Here is an 18,014-nt window from a genome sequence, read left to right as displayed (position 1 = left end):
GAAAAAAAAAGAAAGGCACGAATAAGCTGGAGCTGGAGAAACAAAAGAGCCCCAGCGCGAGTCCAGCTATCAAACTTCACAAAGTCACCTTTAGAAATGAAGATTAAAGTTCCTCAGTGTTACGGCGTGCCAATGTGAAGGTACTTCCTCTTGCCGACACATGCTTCAAAGTCCACAAACAGGTGGCAGAGTGCAGAGAATCAGCCAGCCAAACAGCCCACTTGCGGCCCACTTCCGGGTGCACGTGTGGGTGTGCGTACCCAGGGGATTTCGTAGAAAGCCCAGGTGGGGCAGTGGGCGGAGTCCTCCTCGTCCGAATGACGCTTTAGAAATGAAGAGCAAAGTTCCTCAGTGTTACAGCGCTGCAATGTGAAGGCACTTCCTTTTGCAGACACACACTCCAAAGTCCACAAACAGTTAGCAGAGTGCAGAGAATCAGCCAGCCAAACAGCCCACTTGCAGGCCAGTTTCGAGTGTGAGCAAGTACCTTTCAGCGGCACACTTCTATGTGTGCCGTCGACCAGGGGAGTTGCTAGGTCTGGAAAAGACCCGGGGCTAAGCTGATGTCGGAACTGTTGGGACTGGGGGATAGCTAGTCTTTTGGCTGTAGCTCCTGAGATTCTATCCGGGGCTACAACCAAAAGATCAGGGGCTATAGCCCCCTTAGCCCCCCCCTAGCAACGCCCCTGCCGTCGACTCCCCTCCCTGCTGCGTCAGTTCCATTCCACTAGCGTGGGTCAGAATTGGCGTTGCAAGGTCCTTTTTTTGTTTTTCATTTTTTTAACTTGTTCATGCCCTGCTATCCATGTAATGCAAGCAGGGGACACCTCTACAACCCCCAAACCCATTACACTGAACAAGGGAACCGGGGGACACCCCCGCAACTCCTGCTTCCCTTGTTCGGTGTAATGGGAGTCAGTATTTTGCAAACAGCCGAATGCACAGTAAATGCACATTCAGCAATTTTTGTCTGCATTTTCGGCCGATACCCACCCTGTTATGGCTTGGACATTTTGCCTTTTTTACAGTTTAGTTTTTATGTTATGGCTGTACATGGGTTTGTGTATGAGGTCGGAATGAAAGCTATATCAGGTAAGATAACATAGTGGGTTGCACTCGATTAATTTGAGAGATAAGTAGCAGTTTATAACCAGGTCCCTTGTGGAAATTATGTCTCTTATTGTGTCACATTTTCACAACAATGAGACCCTCAGACTCTGAAAGCATCTTTGCACCAGCAACACACTCGGGCCCTTGCTACTACGTTTCACAGTGGAGCACAAAACACTCCTCTTCAAAGAACGGCTCTTTCTTAACACCTGGGTCCACATACCCTACACTCCCCAACCATCCTGAGACTGGGCCGCCTGTTCCCGATCATTGCCTCCCCTTGTTCTTTGTATAGCCCTTGCAGCCAAATGGGCCACCTTCCCCTCCTCTGTTGTTTGCCCCCCCGCTTCCTTGTATTGATCCATTATGATCTTTTTCCCTTCCCCTTTGGCCCTTTATTGCTTGTAAAGCACCTAGTTGTTTCCCGAAGCTAGATCCACGCTCAATAAATACCCTTATAATAATGTATTTAATTAATAAATAAATAATAATAATAATAGTAATAATAACAATACACGTCATCCATTCGATGCCAATCCAGCCAGGACTCGGCTATTACTCTTATAACTAAGGCCAGCAAGAAAGAGCTGACAGAATGAGAAAAGCATACAGAGAACCCTTTCCCATTCCCTCCTCTGGCAAGTGAAACATACACATTGCAGCCGCTGGGTTTATAGTGTAAGAGTGATATCGGCATTCCTGAGGAAGGACATTATTCCTACTGCCTGAAAAGCTGTGAAATGTACAAAAATACAATACTGTGTAATCTGTGTACATGTCATATAAATGCGTGCCCTTAAAGGGCTTCAACATGTGTCTGAGTCTTAATTCTGGGAAGCGGCAGTGGTAGACTGATTCATCATTTTGAGTAATGGGCTTTCTATGACTAATAAGCTTGCCACTGCTGTCTTCAAGGGCAAGGCCCGGATCCTTTTTTCTTGCGCAGTGTGCTTAAAGCGACAGTGTTCCTTGAATACATTAAAGGGCCATCAGAGAATTCTTGTGAAAGATGAAGGACTGGCAATGGTGTCATCAGAGACAAGATCATAGTGATCTCTCCAGGAGGTAGTTGCTGTCAGTTTACAGGTACCAACCATATCTAGATGCTAGCATCCTTTGAATTTAGAAATAGGTCAGTTTCAGTCAATGCATGTTATATTCATTTCAATACATGTCTTTCTCATCTCAATGCAGGTTGCAATCACGTGAATGTGTCATATTAGTAAATAAGTATTTCTGACAGGACCAGCTATATATGCGTTGATGATTTGTAGGAAGCAGCAGCATCATTACTTTTTTTTTTTTTTTTAATACACCCTCAGCATATGTTGAGCGTTGGCTATTTAATCATTCCTAAAAGAATCACCAGTGTTCCCTTCTTACATGAAAGTCATTCATTCATTTAGAGCCCATCACACTATTCTAACACATCTTTCCTCGAAGCTCTTGTATCCATGAAAATGAATAATATATCATCAAATAGCCACACATCCCCACAGGATACGTCACTTCCTGTAATGTTTATGGATGGGTGGGCTTATAGAAATTGAATCCACTGTATGGACACGTCGTTTAAACTAAAGATCCTCAACAGTATCTTTTCTATCATGTTTATCAACCAGTGTCTAGCAAATTTGCCCAGTGCAGTTTAATTATCATTCATATCAAAATCCCACTCCCACTCTGAGGAGTGATTCAATTTACAATACAATCCTATTTTTAAACCACAGCAAAGGTCAAACATTCAAGGAGAAACCACATACAAAATGTGATCCTTGGATCTTGCTCAGCTCAGTTTGGCTTTGTGAGTTTATGCAATTAGGGGGGTTAATGCTCCATGCTTAGGCTCTGACACTCAAGGATGACAGGATAACCACATTAGGATACAAAATCCCACAGCGTAGTAGGCGAACAGACTCCAAGTAGCGATGTTCTGTCCTTTGCAAAGTCAGCCGAGTTTGTAAGAACGTTTGCAAACATATTGATTTGAGTCCTGGCAAATTAGGCCCAAATAGAATGATACACATTCTGAAGAGATCTGGGTACAAACTAAGGGTAACTTTAATCCCAAGGAGGATGATAACATAAGTAATTGGGTAGCATTAATTGAGCATTATCGCCCGAGGCCAAGAAGGTATCTCCAGAAAATGCAACCTAATGGCCGTGATAAAAGTAGGGCCAGTCTGGATGGCTGATGGCGCCAAGTGCTCATTATTGCTCTGTGCCAATGGACATAAAGTTTGTGTCAGATATGTAGGTTTGAACAACTGCTGAAAAAGATGTGGAAAACAGAAAGGTCCAGGCCGCGGGCATACCAAAGTGCGAGGTTGCTATGGAAACCTGCCCACACAGAAGAATGCCATGCAGACATGCAGAGGCAGCAGGAACATGCACTTCTCCCTCCTACCAAAGATCGGCCAACATTACAATTTGTGTGATGTACCTTCTTTGTGAGAGTCAGCAACATAAGCAGTGTTCACGTTCCTCCCATGCTACCCATGAGAACGACCGAGACATAAAGGTTTTCCTGGGGTTTCACAAGTCTTGGTGTGGGGGTGAGGGTTAGTGCATTAATTGAGGACAGAGAACAAACCAACAATGTGAACACATATGAGTATTTAGAAGGCATCAGGCATATAAAAGTGACTGTCAGGAATAGGGAATGGGAATGCGTTGGCAAAGTGTGGGAGCCCAGATCCAAGTTCAGGAGATACAAGCGTGGAGCTATTTTCCAGTACCAGGGTGTTGCCAAGATGGGAGGAGACGCAAGAGGATGCACAGCGTGAACAAAGGTAGAACGATTGAGGAGGGTTCTAGAATGTAGAGTATCAGAGGAGAGTGGCAAGAGATGGAAACTGCCAACTTGTGCAGCTAATGTCGTAGAGGGATGTGTTGGCGAGCCTACAGAGCATCTTGGGCTGCACTGTCCTGCAGCTACCCTCAGCTGATCAGCGCCAGTCTGCAATGCTGGCAATGTGTGTCTTCATATCAGAATGGACAATCATGCCAGATGCTACTGTATGTAGCCCCAGTTAACTTTTCCAACAAAGCAAACAAGAAGTCAACTCTGGCAACACAGGCGTGACAGCTGCAGCTGCTGCCGCTGGCTGTGTGCTGGCTTCTTCTCATACCACAATATGTATCTATAGGGGTCCAAACATATGTCGAGGCCATACCTATGAGCCTCAACCACCTTGGAGGCCATATTTAAAGGGCCTCTCAGAAACCTCTGATATGGCTATGTTTTCTTGTGTCACCATCTGTAAATAGAAAGTGTATTAGGGAAAATAAGGTACGAGCCTTTTTCCGCTCATTATGATCAATTAATAGCATTGTACATGATGCACAAGAATCACAGTCACTTACTAGCCCCACTAAAGTAACTCTTGTTGTATTTTCAAAACAGCAAAAGTGGATAGTATTTGTTTGCCTCTTGTTTTATGTCTTAAAAAATGCTGTTTTACACATGAAATTATATATTTTGAAAAAAATAAGAATGGAATAAAATATTTTGGAAGAAAAAGATGTTTGGTGAAATACAGTGGTAAAAATAATAATCGTGCACAGTATGAAGATGTTGGGCCATACCAATTGTGTGGAGTTAAGGGAGGGTTAACCAGCTCACTCTTTTGTTGTCATGCTGTGGAACCCACTGCATCGCCAAACCTGCCTGCAGCTGCCTCCTCTGCACCAAAGGGTGCTGTTGTAGTGGCAGAAGCAGCTGAGGGCAAATGTTCATGACATTTTGGCACATACCCATTGCGTTTGTGCGTATGTATAATTAAGGTTCAGTATTCTTGCTTCACAACACAACCTTGTTGCTGAGTTTGAAAACACCCACACACATCTCTCTCTGTATCATCCCCTTCAAGCAGAGAGACATACTCCCAAACCATGGAGCGGTCTGAACTAGAAAGTGTTGGGGCAGTTCCTGTTCATGTATCCTCTAATCTGGCCTGTTTTGCTCTCACAACAAGACAGGAGTCACAAGCATCAGCTCCAGCAGCAGCCTTGGTGTGACTGGTTGAATGTTGTGTTGTCTTGCTGGACGTCCATGAGTGCTGATGGAATGTTGATGAAAGTGTACACTGACAGTTCAGCAGAATGTCGATGAGTATTCTGAATGTGTCTGTTGGGGGCCTGAGCTTGAATGGATGAGGATGTTCTGTATTTGGTCTCTTCCTCTTATGCACACACTTCAAAAGTAAGCGTCCACAAATGTAGCCTGGACTTACATCAGCTGGTGTGTGCCGTGTCAAGTGGTACAGCGAGTAGAGCGCTCGCTTTGACATCCGTGCAGAGCCTGCTGATGCAGGTTCGGAATCCTGGTGGGGCCAAACTCAGCCTTTCATCCTTCCGAGGTTGATAAATGAGCACCACACACCGTGGGTAATAAATAAGCAGCGCTCAGATACCACAGGGTTCGTAGCGCTCTAAATGCCAAATTATTATTATCTACACTTCTTAAATTACAGCAGTGGCGACAAGCTGAAAAGAACCCACAAGTAACATAGGATACTTCGATAAAAAAATAAGGAGTACTGTGTTGGAGAGAGCAACGAAGATAGATCACTCACTTCCCCAAAATTGTCCATGATCCTCAGGGGAGGGGAAGAGCAGCCCAAAGGAAAAACATTAGCTCTCAGGCATGAGCTCAATATATTGGGGTGCAAGGAGACCTACATGTCAGACTGCCACATCAGCACATCAGGAGCAATACTAGGGGGGTTCTGCCCTGGAAAGGTTGTATCTTCGGCAGTAGGCACAGGTGGATCGGATAAGGTTTGCTGGAAGTTCGGGCCTGTTTGCTCCATTTTATGTTGTGGCCAGAGGTGTGATCTTGCCTGCACAGGTGTTCGCACATTGGCATGGGTTTCATAATGCACAGTTCGGCTGAGCCAGAAGCTTCCTCTGGCAGTCCTGGTTAAGCATTGGGTGAGCTGCGGTCCACATATCGGATCAGGGAGAGGGGCCTCTAGGAGCTCCATCCTCCCCAATGATGTCCATGCAAGTCATGATCTCACTTGAAATTTCATGTGCGACCAAATGCTTCTCACACTCATAACCTGCACAGCATAGGGCAGCAGTGATATACGTTTTCGTGCAGGAGGGGTTAACAAGAGAAGTTGTTGCCATCGCTGGGCACGAACACTGTCCAGAAGGGAACGGGTGAAGTGGATGAACTGAACCTTGAACACAAGAGAAAGACGCTGTGAAGTTGGTTCCTTGAAGCAAAATGAGACATTTGGATGCCAAGATGTACTTGGTCTGAGATACTACATGATTATAAACAGTATCTCTAACTTTGGTCATGACTTCCGCACACTTTGCCTTGTCTGACGGATTTTCTCAGGATTGGTTGGCACAGAAATGGAGGCTTACCAGGAAGCAGACAGGTGCCCCTGACACCACAAACTTGGGATTCTCCGCCTCTGACTATTATTGTCTTCTTGGCCCACAACCTTAACACTTTAGGTTGCACGTCGAGCAGGGCTGGTGTGACTGCACTTGTGTGTGATGCCCCACATTTAGGATGGGGACTTCCCAGGGGGACATCAGCTTGCAATGTTAAGGTTAATGGGGTATGGGATAGGTGACATGCCTTCCCTATGCCAATTGTTTCTTAAGGCCATTGTGCCATGGCTGTTAGGGAAAATTCTCCAAATGTGCTAATTTACCGTACCTTTTGAGACCCCCAGCAACCTTGCTGGATTTCTAGGATTTCTTTTTTTTAACCTGGAAAGAGTGTGAGCCTTCTTTCCCACTCTTTCATGTATTTTGATGTGTGTTTTACTTTTGTGTTCTTTGAATATGGTGTTTTCAACAAACTCCATATCATCACCTTTTTCAGTGTGTCACAAAGCACCTTCAGTGCAGTGGCACAGGGTTATCTTTCAGACTCCCCAAGGTTTAAATACTTTCTCTGGGACTGACTACTGTCTCCCAGAGCATGAAAAGTTAATTTGACTTGGCTAGTCTATTTAAAATTACTGACCCAGCACACACTATGTTCCTATAGAGTGCTGGAGGGGTAGCTTAGCTTCCCCTGAGTCAACACACTCATGTAACAGTAAAATGTTACCCTTTCATACTTTAAATGGCTGGTGGCAGTGGTTTAGATCAAACTACCATGATTTTTCCCGACCGTTAACAACGGTAGCTAAAAATCGCATCAGCCATGTTTTTCAACATGGCGCCCAAGACCTATCTGTAAAAACAGACACTGGTCATCTTTTTTCACCATTTCTTTTAGGAAAGGTCCTTCTTGTGTTTGTGTCTGCACGTCAAACCAGGTGTGGTCCCTTTGTTCATTGGCCTTTGGCGGGCTTTAGTGCTGAAGCCCTCCTCTGGCGCATGAGTGTCTGGAGTGGACAGGATGTGAATGAGGTGCCCGTAACTCCCTGTGCTTAGTCTCCTAGGAGACCTGAATGCACTCTGGCATGATTGCCGGCTGGCTGTCCTGCAAGGAAAGCCAGCCAGCTGTGTGAGTGACAGCCAGCTGGAATGAATGGGGGGAAACTGTTTAAAAGCAGTTCTCTGAGACTTGGAAAGCAGAGTCGACCTCTGGAACGAAAGAACCGAAGAGGAGAGGAAGGAAGAGGACTGCTGCAACTCCTGGACGACCGGTGAAACCCTGCTGCAGGTATGAATTGCCTGAAACTCCGACGACAGAGAAGGCCTTCAAGGTTAACTTTTTCGCTTGAGTTTGGTGGGAACAACCAACTCACAAGACACCTGGACACCATCCCCATTTGGTCGAATTTTCATCAGAGTGCTGTTGAAAATCAGATAGCCAGAGGGAAGGAAACCAGCTTGTTGACGTTAAGGCACTCACTCCTTAAAAAAAAGTCTTGCTACATCTTTTGGCATCTTCCCTGGGCATTGCAGGAACCTTCCGACGTCCTCCTTCTTGTCCCCACGACTGAAGCACAGGAACAGTGATATCTGCTCAAACTGCCAGGAACAACTGCCTCAGCTACAGCTTTCTTCATTGACAAGGTACTGTGCAAACGCGGTCCCGAAATCTTTTTGGCCATTGAGAACGTGCATGAACCTTTCTTCAACTACGAAGGCTTGTCCTTCCCTTAACATTCGTCAAACTTTTTCGCCTAGCCAAACCCGTTAAAAATCTGTGACAAACACTTAATCGTTACTTACCAGAAATGTGCGATCATGTACAAAACACTCTGAACTATTGACATTGGCCCAGGCCTATTGAGAAGAATTTCTGATTGTATTAAACTGAAACCCTTTGCCCTGATAAGGAATGTATTTGGGCTGTCTATTCTTATAACCTTGTCTTTTCCCTCCTTTATTAAGTATCCGAAGTGCCATTTTGCTCCCACTTCACTTGGAGCAAAACTTGTTCATTTACTTACCGGTTAGATTTTTGTGGTTTATTAGTGTTTGATATTGATCTGCTTGTGCTAGTGTAATGTTTTCTAACTGACTGAGTAAATAAATGTGTATTCTTTTACCAAGAAACCTTGAGTGTCTATTTGAATCACTGTATTAGTTGGCCCTTTGTGAAACTTGTTCCACTGCTCACTTAAACTCTGGAGATAAGTCTGGCTGCTCAGCTATCGCTACCACTTTACAGTGTAGTACAGGTTTGTACCAAAGGTGAAATCGTGCTTACACTTGTTGTCTTAATTGCCTGTAGTGTTCCCAAAGGGTACGGCAGGTGATTCTGCCTTACATTGGTGTACAGTGGTGAGGATAAGGTATACTTGTTACATTTAGAGTGCTACTTTTACCTTTGTTCAAATAATCCTCCACAGGCTAAGCAACACTAGCAAAGCGATTGTTTTATCCTGACTGATATGGAAAGCTACAGACAGGAGACCCTAGTGACTTTTACTGTTGATCAATTGAGAGATATGTGTAAAGCTAGAAATCTCACTGTAAAAGGCAGGAAGGTTGAATTGACAGAACATGTTTTAGAATAACAAAGTCTGAGGAGTCGGTCTGAAACCCCCACCCCTGCAGAAAATGTGGAAAATGTGGATGAGGATGATGATATGTTAGAGCCCGGCTCTAATATTTTCGATGAGTTAGTTGAGGCAAAATAGTCTCAGAATGTAGGCCCTGTCTTACCTCTACCTGCTCATAGGCCTCAACCTTTGACCACAGGGACCCCATCAGGTCCAATCCTATGTCCTGAATTTGTCTCACTTGAAAAGATGAGACTGGAGTTAGAATTTGAAAGAATCCAAGCTCAGACTGAAACAAAGCATCAAGAGCTTAGACTCAGAGAAAGGGAATTCAATCACGCACTTGAAATGAAAAAGTTGTCTCTTGAAACTGGTTCTCTCCCAGAGTCTTCTAGGTCTTCCAGTCCTAAGAGGCCTTGCATGCCCAAAGATGCAGTACATATGTATGAGGTTAAGCTTGATATTTTGGATTGGTTGTCTGCTTTTGAATATAACCATGGGATTCAAGACATTACAGGAAATCAGCTGGTTCCTTGGCTTTTTTCTAGGCTACCCCCTGTTGCAACTGATGTGGTAGTGGAGTTGGGGGATGTAGACCGAAAGGATTATGAAACTGTGAGGCTAGCTTTGATAGCTAGATTTGGGAAGACCCCTTCTCAGTATCTTAAGAGGTTTGGAACCCTCAACATGCATGATGGTACCCCTTGGACTACCTGGGTGACTGAATGTTTGTAAAACGTAGATAGATGGGTTAAGGGTTACAGAGTGAACACTTATGAAGGTATGAGAAATCTGTTTATGTTGGAATCTATTCATGATGCCTGCTCTCCTGACCTGAGACAGCACTTGGCTGACTCTAAAGAAATTGATCCAAAGAAGTTAGCAAGGGCTGCTGACTTGTCGGTTGACAACAGGGCTATTCACACAGATTCTGTGGCAACTCAGAAGAAAGATGAGTGGAAGCAGCACAAGAAAGATACCAAAGAGCATTCCAATACTTCCACTCCAAAGGAGGGCCACAAACATAACAAGGGTAAGCCACAAGGGAAACCAAATCAGGGTAGTGTACCTTCTGGGGATAAACCAAAGGAGGACAGAACAAACCCCCATTCATAAAGACATTTGGTAAATGTTATGCTTGTGGTTCAACTGACCATGTGAAAGGGGATCCCAGGTGTAAGGGTAAACCGTCAGGGGTCCATATTGTCTCCTAAGCCTTATCCTCAGTGGATGAAGTACCAATGACAAGTGGGAACTTTCACTTACTGGCTGAGGAACCCATGAAAGTCTCAGCCAGTGTTTGTTTAGTATCCCTGGGTCTGTGGGAGCAACAGAACTTAGATGTGTACAATTCTATTCCAGACAATACTAAACAGTATTACGAAGACAGTGTTCTTGTGAATGGTCAAGAGACCCCTGCCATTAGAGATACTGGGACCAGCATAACTGTATTTGATGAATCATGTTTCAAGGAAGAGGATGTTGCTAAGATACCCAAATTCCTAACTAAGCTTGCAAGAGGCCCAGTCCAAATGCTTCTACAGTTACCAGCTCTCATCCAGTGTAATGATATGACATTTAAGATACCTGTATGTGTGTAGAGTGATGTACCTGGGAGAGTCCTGTTGGGGAATGACTTAAAAACTCTTGGAGTTGTACCAAGCACCACAGGCCTCGCAGCAAAAGGAAACAGGACCAGACTAGGAAGGCCAGAGAGAGTAACTTAAGGGGCTCTCCAGAGGAGATTATAGAGGAAACTATAACTCCCAGTTCACAGGACTTACTGACTGCAATTTCTAAAAAGAAGGAGGAAAAGGGGCAACCTAAAACCTCCAGGAAGAAAACAGGCAGCACTCTTGTGCTACCAACAAGGATATCCCACAGAGGACTGTCCAGGATCACATCTGTGATCCCTCCACCAGCTGAGGCGGAGTGTGTGTAACACATTTGTGTGGTTGAATCAGCTGCTGAGGAATCAGAGCGGGAAGAGGACCTTGCTCCTGTTGGAGATCTGGATCCTGCCGACCATCCTGTGCAGCAGTCTTTACTGGCAGAAGGTGGACTCTGCAGAGCAGACTTTAGCAGAGGACAAAGAGAGTGTCCTACTCTTGAAGGTCTTTGCCAACAGGCAGCTTCCCAGTTGGATGGCAAGAACCAGGGAAGCATAGCTTGCACTGGGAAGATGGCCTCTTCTACAGTGAACCGACTGAGTCTATCCCAGGGGACTACAGAAGACTTGTAGTGCCGCTTGAAAGAAGACTCCAGTTCCTACAGTTAGTCCATGAGATACCTTTGGCTGGTCAATTGAGTTTCAAGAAGACCAAGGGAAGGCTCTCTCTGTACTTTTACTGTCCTAATTAGGGGCTGATATAGATAAATACTGTAGGAGCTGTAACACTTACCAAACCTCTGGCAAGAGTGGAGCCAAGAATGTGGCACACTTGGTGCCTCTCCTAGTGGTGGGAGTCCATTTTGAGAAGGTAGGAATTGACATTGTTGGTCCCGTAGACCCTCCCACATCTTCAGGAAACAGGTTTATCCTGGTTGTAGTAGACCATGCTACTAGGTATTCTAACACAATACCTATGAGAACTGTTATGGCTTAGGCTGTGACTAAGGACCTACTTGTTATTTTTACCAGAGTAGGTTTTCCTAAGGAGGTTATCTCTGACAGGGGATCCAATTGAATGTCCCAATACATGCAGGCCATGTGCAAAAACTGTGAAGTAACTTACAAGTTCTCAACTACCTACCATCCTCAGACAAATGGATTGGTAGAGAGGTTTAACCGTACAATGAGGAGCATGATAAGTGCTTTAGAGGAACCCCTTAGAAGAAAGTAGGACCTTCTACTGCCATGCCTTCCCTTTGCATATAGGGAAGTGCCTCAGGAGGGAGTAGGATTTAGTCCCTTTGAACTTCCTTATGGCCATCCAGTTAGAGGCCCCTTGGCCCTAATTAAGGAGGGGTTGGAGAGTGATCCTTCCCCCAAGCCAGTGATAGTCACTGACTATGTGATAAGTCTCCGGAGGAGAATATCACACATGATGGGAGAAGCATCAGATAACTTAAATGCATGACCAGATAGCCAAAATGGTTGAGTTTTCTCAAGACCAGCTACTTCTAGTTATGGTCTCTACAAGGCAGAGGGCCTTACAGGATAAATGGATAGTACCCTTCAAGGTTGTGGGTAAACTTGGAGAGGTCAACTATCTGGTAGACTTAGGCACTCCTAAGGAGGCTCCCAGAGTCTTTCACACAACAGTCTAAAAGCTTATGTCTCAAGACTAAAAGTAGGAGCTTTGCTTCTAGCTTCAGCTCAAGAGGAGGAGGAGAGTGAACCTCTACCTGACCTACTCAGAGGCCAGCCTTTAGATGAGAAAGTAGAAGGAGCTAATCTCTCTTCTAATTTGACACCTGAACAACAGGAGGAGTGCAAGTTTATGTTAAATCAGTTTGCCTCCCTGTTTTCACTATCACCAGGCTTGACCCCTTGGGGCCAGCATGTTATTCAAACTGGTGACTGTTTACCTGTCAAAAATAGAGGTTACAGGATGTCAGATCATGTAAGATCCCACACAAAGGAGGAGGTCAACAAGACACTTGATCTTGGGGTAATAGAGCCCTCTACCAGTCTAGGTTCTAGCCTGGTTGTTCTAGTACCAAAGGTAGGATCCAAGGAGTTGAGATTATGTGCGGACTATATAGCTCTTAATGCAGTAACAAAGATTCATGCCCACCCTTTACCAAGGACAGATGAACTGGTGGATAAACTTGATTCAACCAAGTACCTCAGTACATTTGACCTTATTTCAGGCTATTGGCAAATAGCACTGACAAACCATGCCAAGAGAAAACAGCATTCTCAACCCCAACAGGCCTCTACCAGTTTAAGGTAATGCGTTTTGGACTAAAGAATGCACCTGCTACATTCCAAAGGATGGTTAATCAAGTTCTGAATGGGATGGAGGACTTCTGCATGGCACGCTTGGATGACATTGCAGTATTCAGTCCTACTTGGAAAGAACATGTTGACCACTTATGATATGTTTTGCAGGATCTTGAGCAGGCCCATCTGACCATACAGGATAGTAAATGTAATTGGTCAGATTAAAGTGGTCTACCTTGGACATGAGGTAGGAGGAGGTGAAATAAGGCCATTGCCTAGCAATGTACAGGCTGTACAAAACTGGGCCACCCCTACTACTCAAACCCAAGTAAGAGCCTTCCTATGCCTCACCGGGTACTATAGGAACTTCATTGAGAACTAAGGGACCATAGCTTCTCCCTTGAATGCGATCTCCTATCCCAAATTCCCTAAAAAGGTCAGGTGGAATGAGGAGTGCACTCAAACCTTTGAAGGCCTAAAGAAAGCCATTTGTGAAGCTCCAGTCCTAAGAGCTCCTTGATTTAACCAAACCTTCATTGTGCAGACAGATGCTTCAAATACAGGTATAAGTGCAGTCCTTAGTCAACTGGATGAGAAAGGTAGGGAGCACCCCATTTGCTTCATCAGCAGGAAGCTGAAGAAACCAGAAACAGGGTGGACAACCACATAGTGTGGATGCTTTGCTTTTGTGTGGTCACTGAAAAAGTTTAAGTCATACTTTTATGGATCTACTTTTTTGATTCAGACTACCAACCATTTCATTGAGATGGTTGATGCAAATGAAAGAGGAACACCCACAACTACTGAGATGGTCAATCAGCCTGCAAGGGTTTGATTGTACCATTGAACACAGGTCAGCGTGTCACCACCAAAATGCTGATGGTCTCTCCAGGATGTTTGACCGACTGGAGTAAGGAGATCCATCCAGCAGTGGATTAAATCCTCCTGTCCCTTAGTCTGGGGGGACGAGTGTTAGGGAGAATTCTCTGAATGTGCTAATTTCCCTTACCCTTTGAGACACCTAGCAAATTTGCTGGATTTCTAGGATTTTATTTTTTTTACCGGAAAAGAGTGTGAGCCTTTTTTCCCACTCTTTCATGTATTTTGATGTGTGTTTTACTTTTGTGTTCTTTGGATATGGTGTTTTAAACAAACACCATGGCATCATCTTTTTCTGTGTGTCACACAGCACCTTCAGTGCAGTGGCACAGGGGTGTCTTTCATACTCCCCAAGGTTTAAATACCTTCTCTGGGACTGACTACTGTCTGCCAGAGCATGTAAAGTTATATTGACTTTGCTAGTCTATTTAAAATTACTGACCCAGCACACACTTTCTTCCTATAGAGTATTGGAGGGGTTGATTAGGTTCCCATGAGTCAAAACACTTATGTTACAGTAACATGTTACCCTTTCCTACTTTAAATGACTGGTGGCAGTGGTTTACATCAAACTACCATGATTTTCCCGACCGCTAACAACAGTAGCTAAAAATCGGGTCAGCCATGTTTTTCAATATGGCGCCCAAGACATATCTGTAAAAAGAGACTCTGGTCATCTTTTTTTACCATTTCTTTTAGGAAGGGTCCTTCTTGTGTTTTTCTCTGCATGCCAAACCAGGTTTGGTCCCTTTGTTCATTGGCCTTTGGTGGGCTTCAGTGCTGAAGCCCTCCTCTGGTGCCTGAGTGTCTGGGGTGGACAGGATGTGAGGAAGGTGCCTGGAACTCCCTGTGCTTCGTCTCCTAGGAGACCTCAATGTACTCTGGCATGATTGGCCAGTTGGCTGTCCGGCAAGGACAGCCAGCCCGCTGTGTGAGTGACAGCCAGTCTGGAATGAATGGGGGAAAAATGTTTAAAAGCAAGTCTGTGGGACTTGGAAAGCAGAGTTGACCACTGGAATGAAAGAACCAAGAGGAGAGGAAGGAAGAGGACTGCTGCAACTCCTGGACGACCAGTGAAGCCCAGCTGCAGGTCTGAATTGCCTGAAACTCCGACGACAGAGAAGCCCTTCAAGGTTAACTTCTTCCCTTGAGTTTTGTGGGAACAACAAACTCGCAAGCCACCTGGACACCGTCCCCATCTGGGCGAATTTGGATCAGAGTGCTGTTAAAAACCGAATAGCCAAAGGAAAGGAAACCAGCCTGTGGACTTTAAGGAATTCACACCTTAAACAGACATCTTGCTACAGCTTTTGGCCTCTTCTCTGGGCAGTGCAGGAACCTCCCAATGTCCTCCTTCTTGTCCCCATGACTGAAGCACAGTAACAGCAACATCTGCTCGAACTGCCAGGATCAACTGTCTCAGCTATAGCTTTCTTCATTGACCAGGTACTGTGCAAACGCAGTCCGTAAATCTTTTCGGCCGTCGAAAAAGTGCATGTAACTTTCCTCAACTACGAAGGCTTGTCCTTCCCTTAACATTCGTCAAACTTTTCACCTAGCCAAATCCTTTAAAAATCTGTGGCAAAGACTTAACCGTGACTTACCAGAACTGTGCTATCCTATACACAAGACTCTGAACCATTGACCTTGGCCCAGGCCTATTGAGAAGAATTGCTGGTTGTATTTAACTGAAACCCTTTGCCCTGCCTAGGAATGTATTTTGGCTGTCTATTCTTATAACCTTGTCTTTTCCCTCCATTATTAAGTATCTGAAGTGCCATTTTGCTCCCATTTCATTTTGGAGCTAAACTTGTTCATTTACTTACCGGTTAGATTTTTTTGCGGTTTATTAGTGTGTGATATTGATCTGATTGTGCTAGTGTAATGTTTTCTAACTGACTGGGTAAATAAATGTATATTCTGTTACCAAGAAACCTAGAGTAAGCATCTATTTGAATCACTGTATTAGTTGGTCCGTTGTATAACTTGTTCTACTGCTCACTTAAACTCTTGAGATAAATCTGGCTGCTCAGCCATCACTACCACTTTATTGTGTAGTACAGGCTTGTACCAAAGGTGAAATTGTGCTTACACATCTAGTCTTAATTGCCTGTAGCGTTCCCAAAGGGTACTGCAGGTGATTCTGCCTAACAAAGGCAGGGGATTGTCACCTATTTAGTGATATAATATTGTGCATTTGTTTCAGCCTGGTGTGTATGTGCATGTGTAGGTGGATGTGTAAGTGTTAGTATAGAGTCAGTGTTAGATTAGGGTTTAGTAATGCAAGCACTGTTGTATCAGTTTGTGTTTCATTAAAAATAAAATCTGTTTTATAGCTGGACATTGTTTTAATTATACTGCTCCAATATCTTCTGCATATTTGTGTCATTGGTGGGACTATATGTGCCTGTGTGTGTCTGTGTGTGTCTGTGTGTGTGTGGTGGCAATTTGTTGTGTCTGGTCACATGTGAAGTGTACGATGACACGATGTAGTGCATCCGGTGATGCAGGAAGTGTCTGCTTTTGTATATGGGTGCATCCAATGTTTTAAGGAGTTCACTAACTCTATAACAATTCACAGATATTCTGAAAAAAGGACTGCAATTTGTTTGGCTGAACATGCTTTTTAAGAGCTAGAGAGGGTGTTTTTCCTTGGCACCCATTTTACAGCATTTTAACCGGTATCTGGATTTTCCTTCAAAAATGTATTCATCTAATTCATATCCAATGAAATGTATTCATTGAATTGCTTTTCCATCGATAACCATATTCATTGAATGAATTATGATGGATCATTTCGATGGACAATTAGGGCTAGGGGTTAGAGTTAGGGATAGGGTTGGGTTATGGTTAGGGTTACGGTTAGATTAAGGGTTAGATTAAGGGTTAGATTTAGGGTTAGATTTAGGGTTACATTAAGGGTTAGATTAAGGGTTCGATTTGGGGATTGGGTTGGGTTAGGGTTAGGGTTGGGGCTAGGATTAGTTTTAGGGTTAGGGTTCGGGTTAGATTAAGGGTTAGGGTTTTGGGTTAGATGTAAGGTTAGATTTAGGGTTAGATTAAGGGTTAGATTAAGGGTTAGATTAAGGGTTAGATTTAGGATTAGGGTTGGGTTAGGGTTAGGATTAGAGGGGGTGCCCTTAAGGGTTGGGAGGGGTTGGGGGAATCCCCCTGCCAATAAACAATAAGGACTAAAACATTACATGAAGCTGGCCAGTGTTGAAATACTTAAACGATTTCAGGACTCGACAGTTCCATGTAATGTTATAACGTGCAAAATAAATGCATGGAAATGCTATGTTTAACATTTAAAAGTACATATCCATCGAAACCTGTCCATTCCCATTTTTCGATGTGCACATACTTTTAATTCAAAAGATAGCATTTCGATGCATTTACTTTAGTTGGATTTATTTTGATGGATTGTAATTTCGATGCATAATTTTTGATTCAAAGACCATAAACCTTTTTAACCCTTCATAAACATAAACTGTGGAAGTGGAATGTCAAAAAAGTTTACATTGGAGGAAAGCAATTATACCATCACATAAAAACAAATGTTGGTCATCAAATCTGAGGAAACTGAAAAAGCATCCAGAGGACTCTATTCAGAAATTGTGTATCAGAATATGTATTTGACTTGATACAAACATTTACAAACACGAATCAGTCATATATAAATCCACACTCTAATCTCATTTAAGTTGTAGGAAGAACATATATAATATTTTTAAAAAAAGCAGATTACCAAATTCATTTCCACATGAGCAATTCAATCATTCATCAACATACATTCTCATATGCACATACACATACATATATACATACACAAAGATTTAGTTTGTATGTTAAAGGGCATTCAGATGACATGAAAGGATTTTGAAACAAATTTCATAATATTGCAACTATTTAGTTTAATAACTTGTTCTTAAACTAAGTTGTTTCAATATTATGATACCCAATTTCTGAATAGAGTCCTCTGGATGCTTTATCAGTTTCCTCTGGTATGGTAATATCGTGGTCCAGAGCGTAGGGTCCCCCTGCGTTTTTCAGTATAGTAGTGGCCATCAGATCTGCACTTGAGTGGCAGCATTATTGCCTAGGGGCTGCTTATACCATAACCATCCTCACAGATCATTGTGGAAAAGCTATTATTTTAGTAGTTGTTGACCTACTCATTAAGATGGCACACTTCATCCCTC

This window comes from Ambystoma mexicanum, chromosome 8, assembly GCF_040938575.1.
Source record: "Ambystoma mexicanum isolate Mex_15411 chromosome 8, UKY_AmexF1_1, whole genome shotgun sequence".
Classification (NCBI taxonomy): Eukaryota; Metazoa; Chordata; class Amphibia; order Caudata; family Ambystomatidae; genus Ambystoma; species Ambystoma mexicanum.
This window is presented reverse-complemented; position numbering follows the sequence as displayed.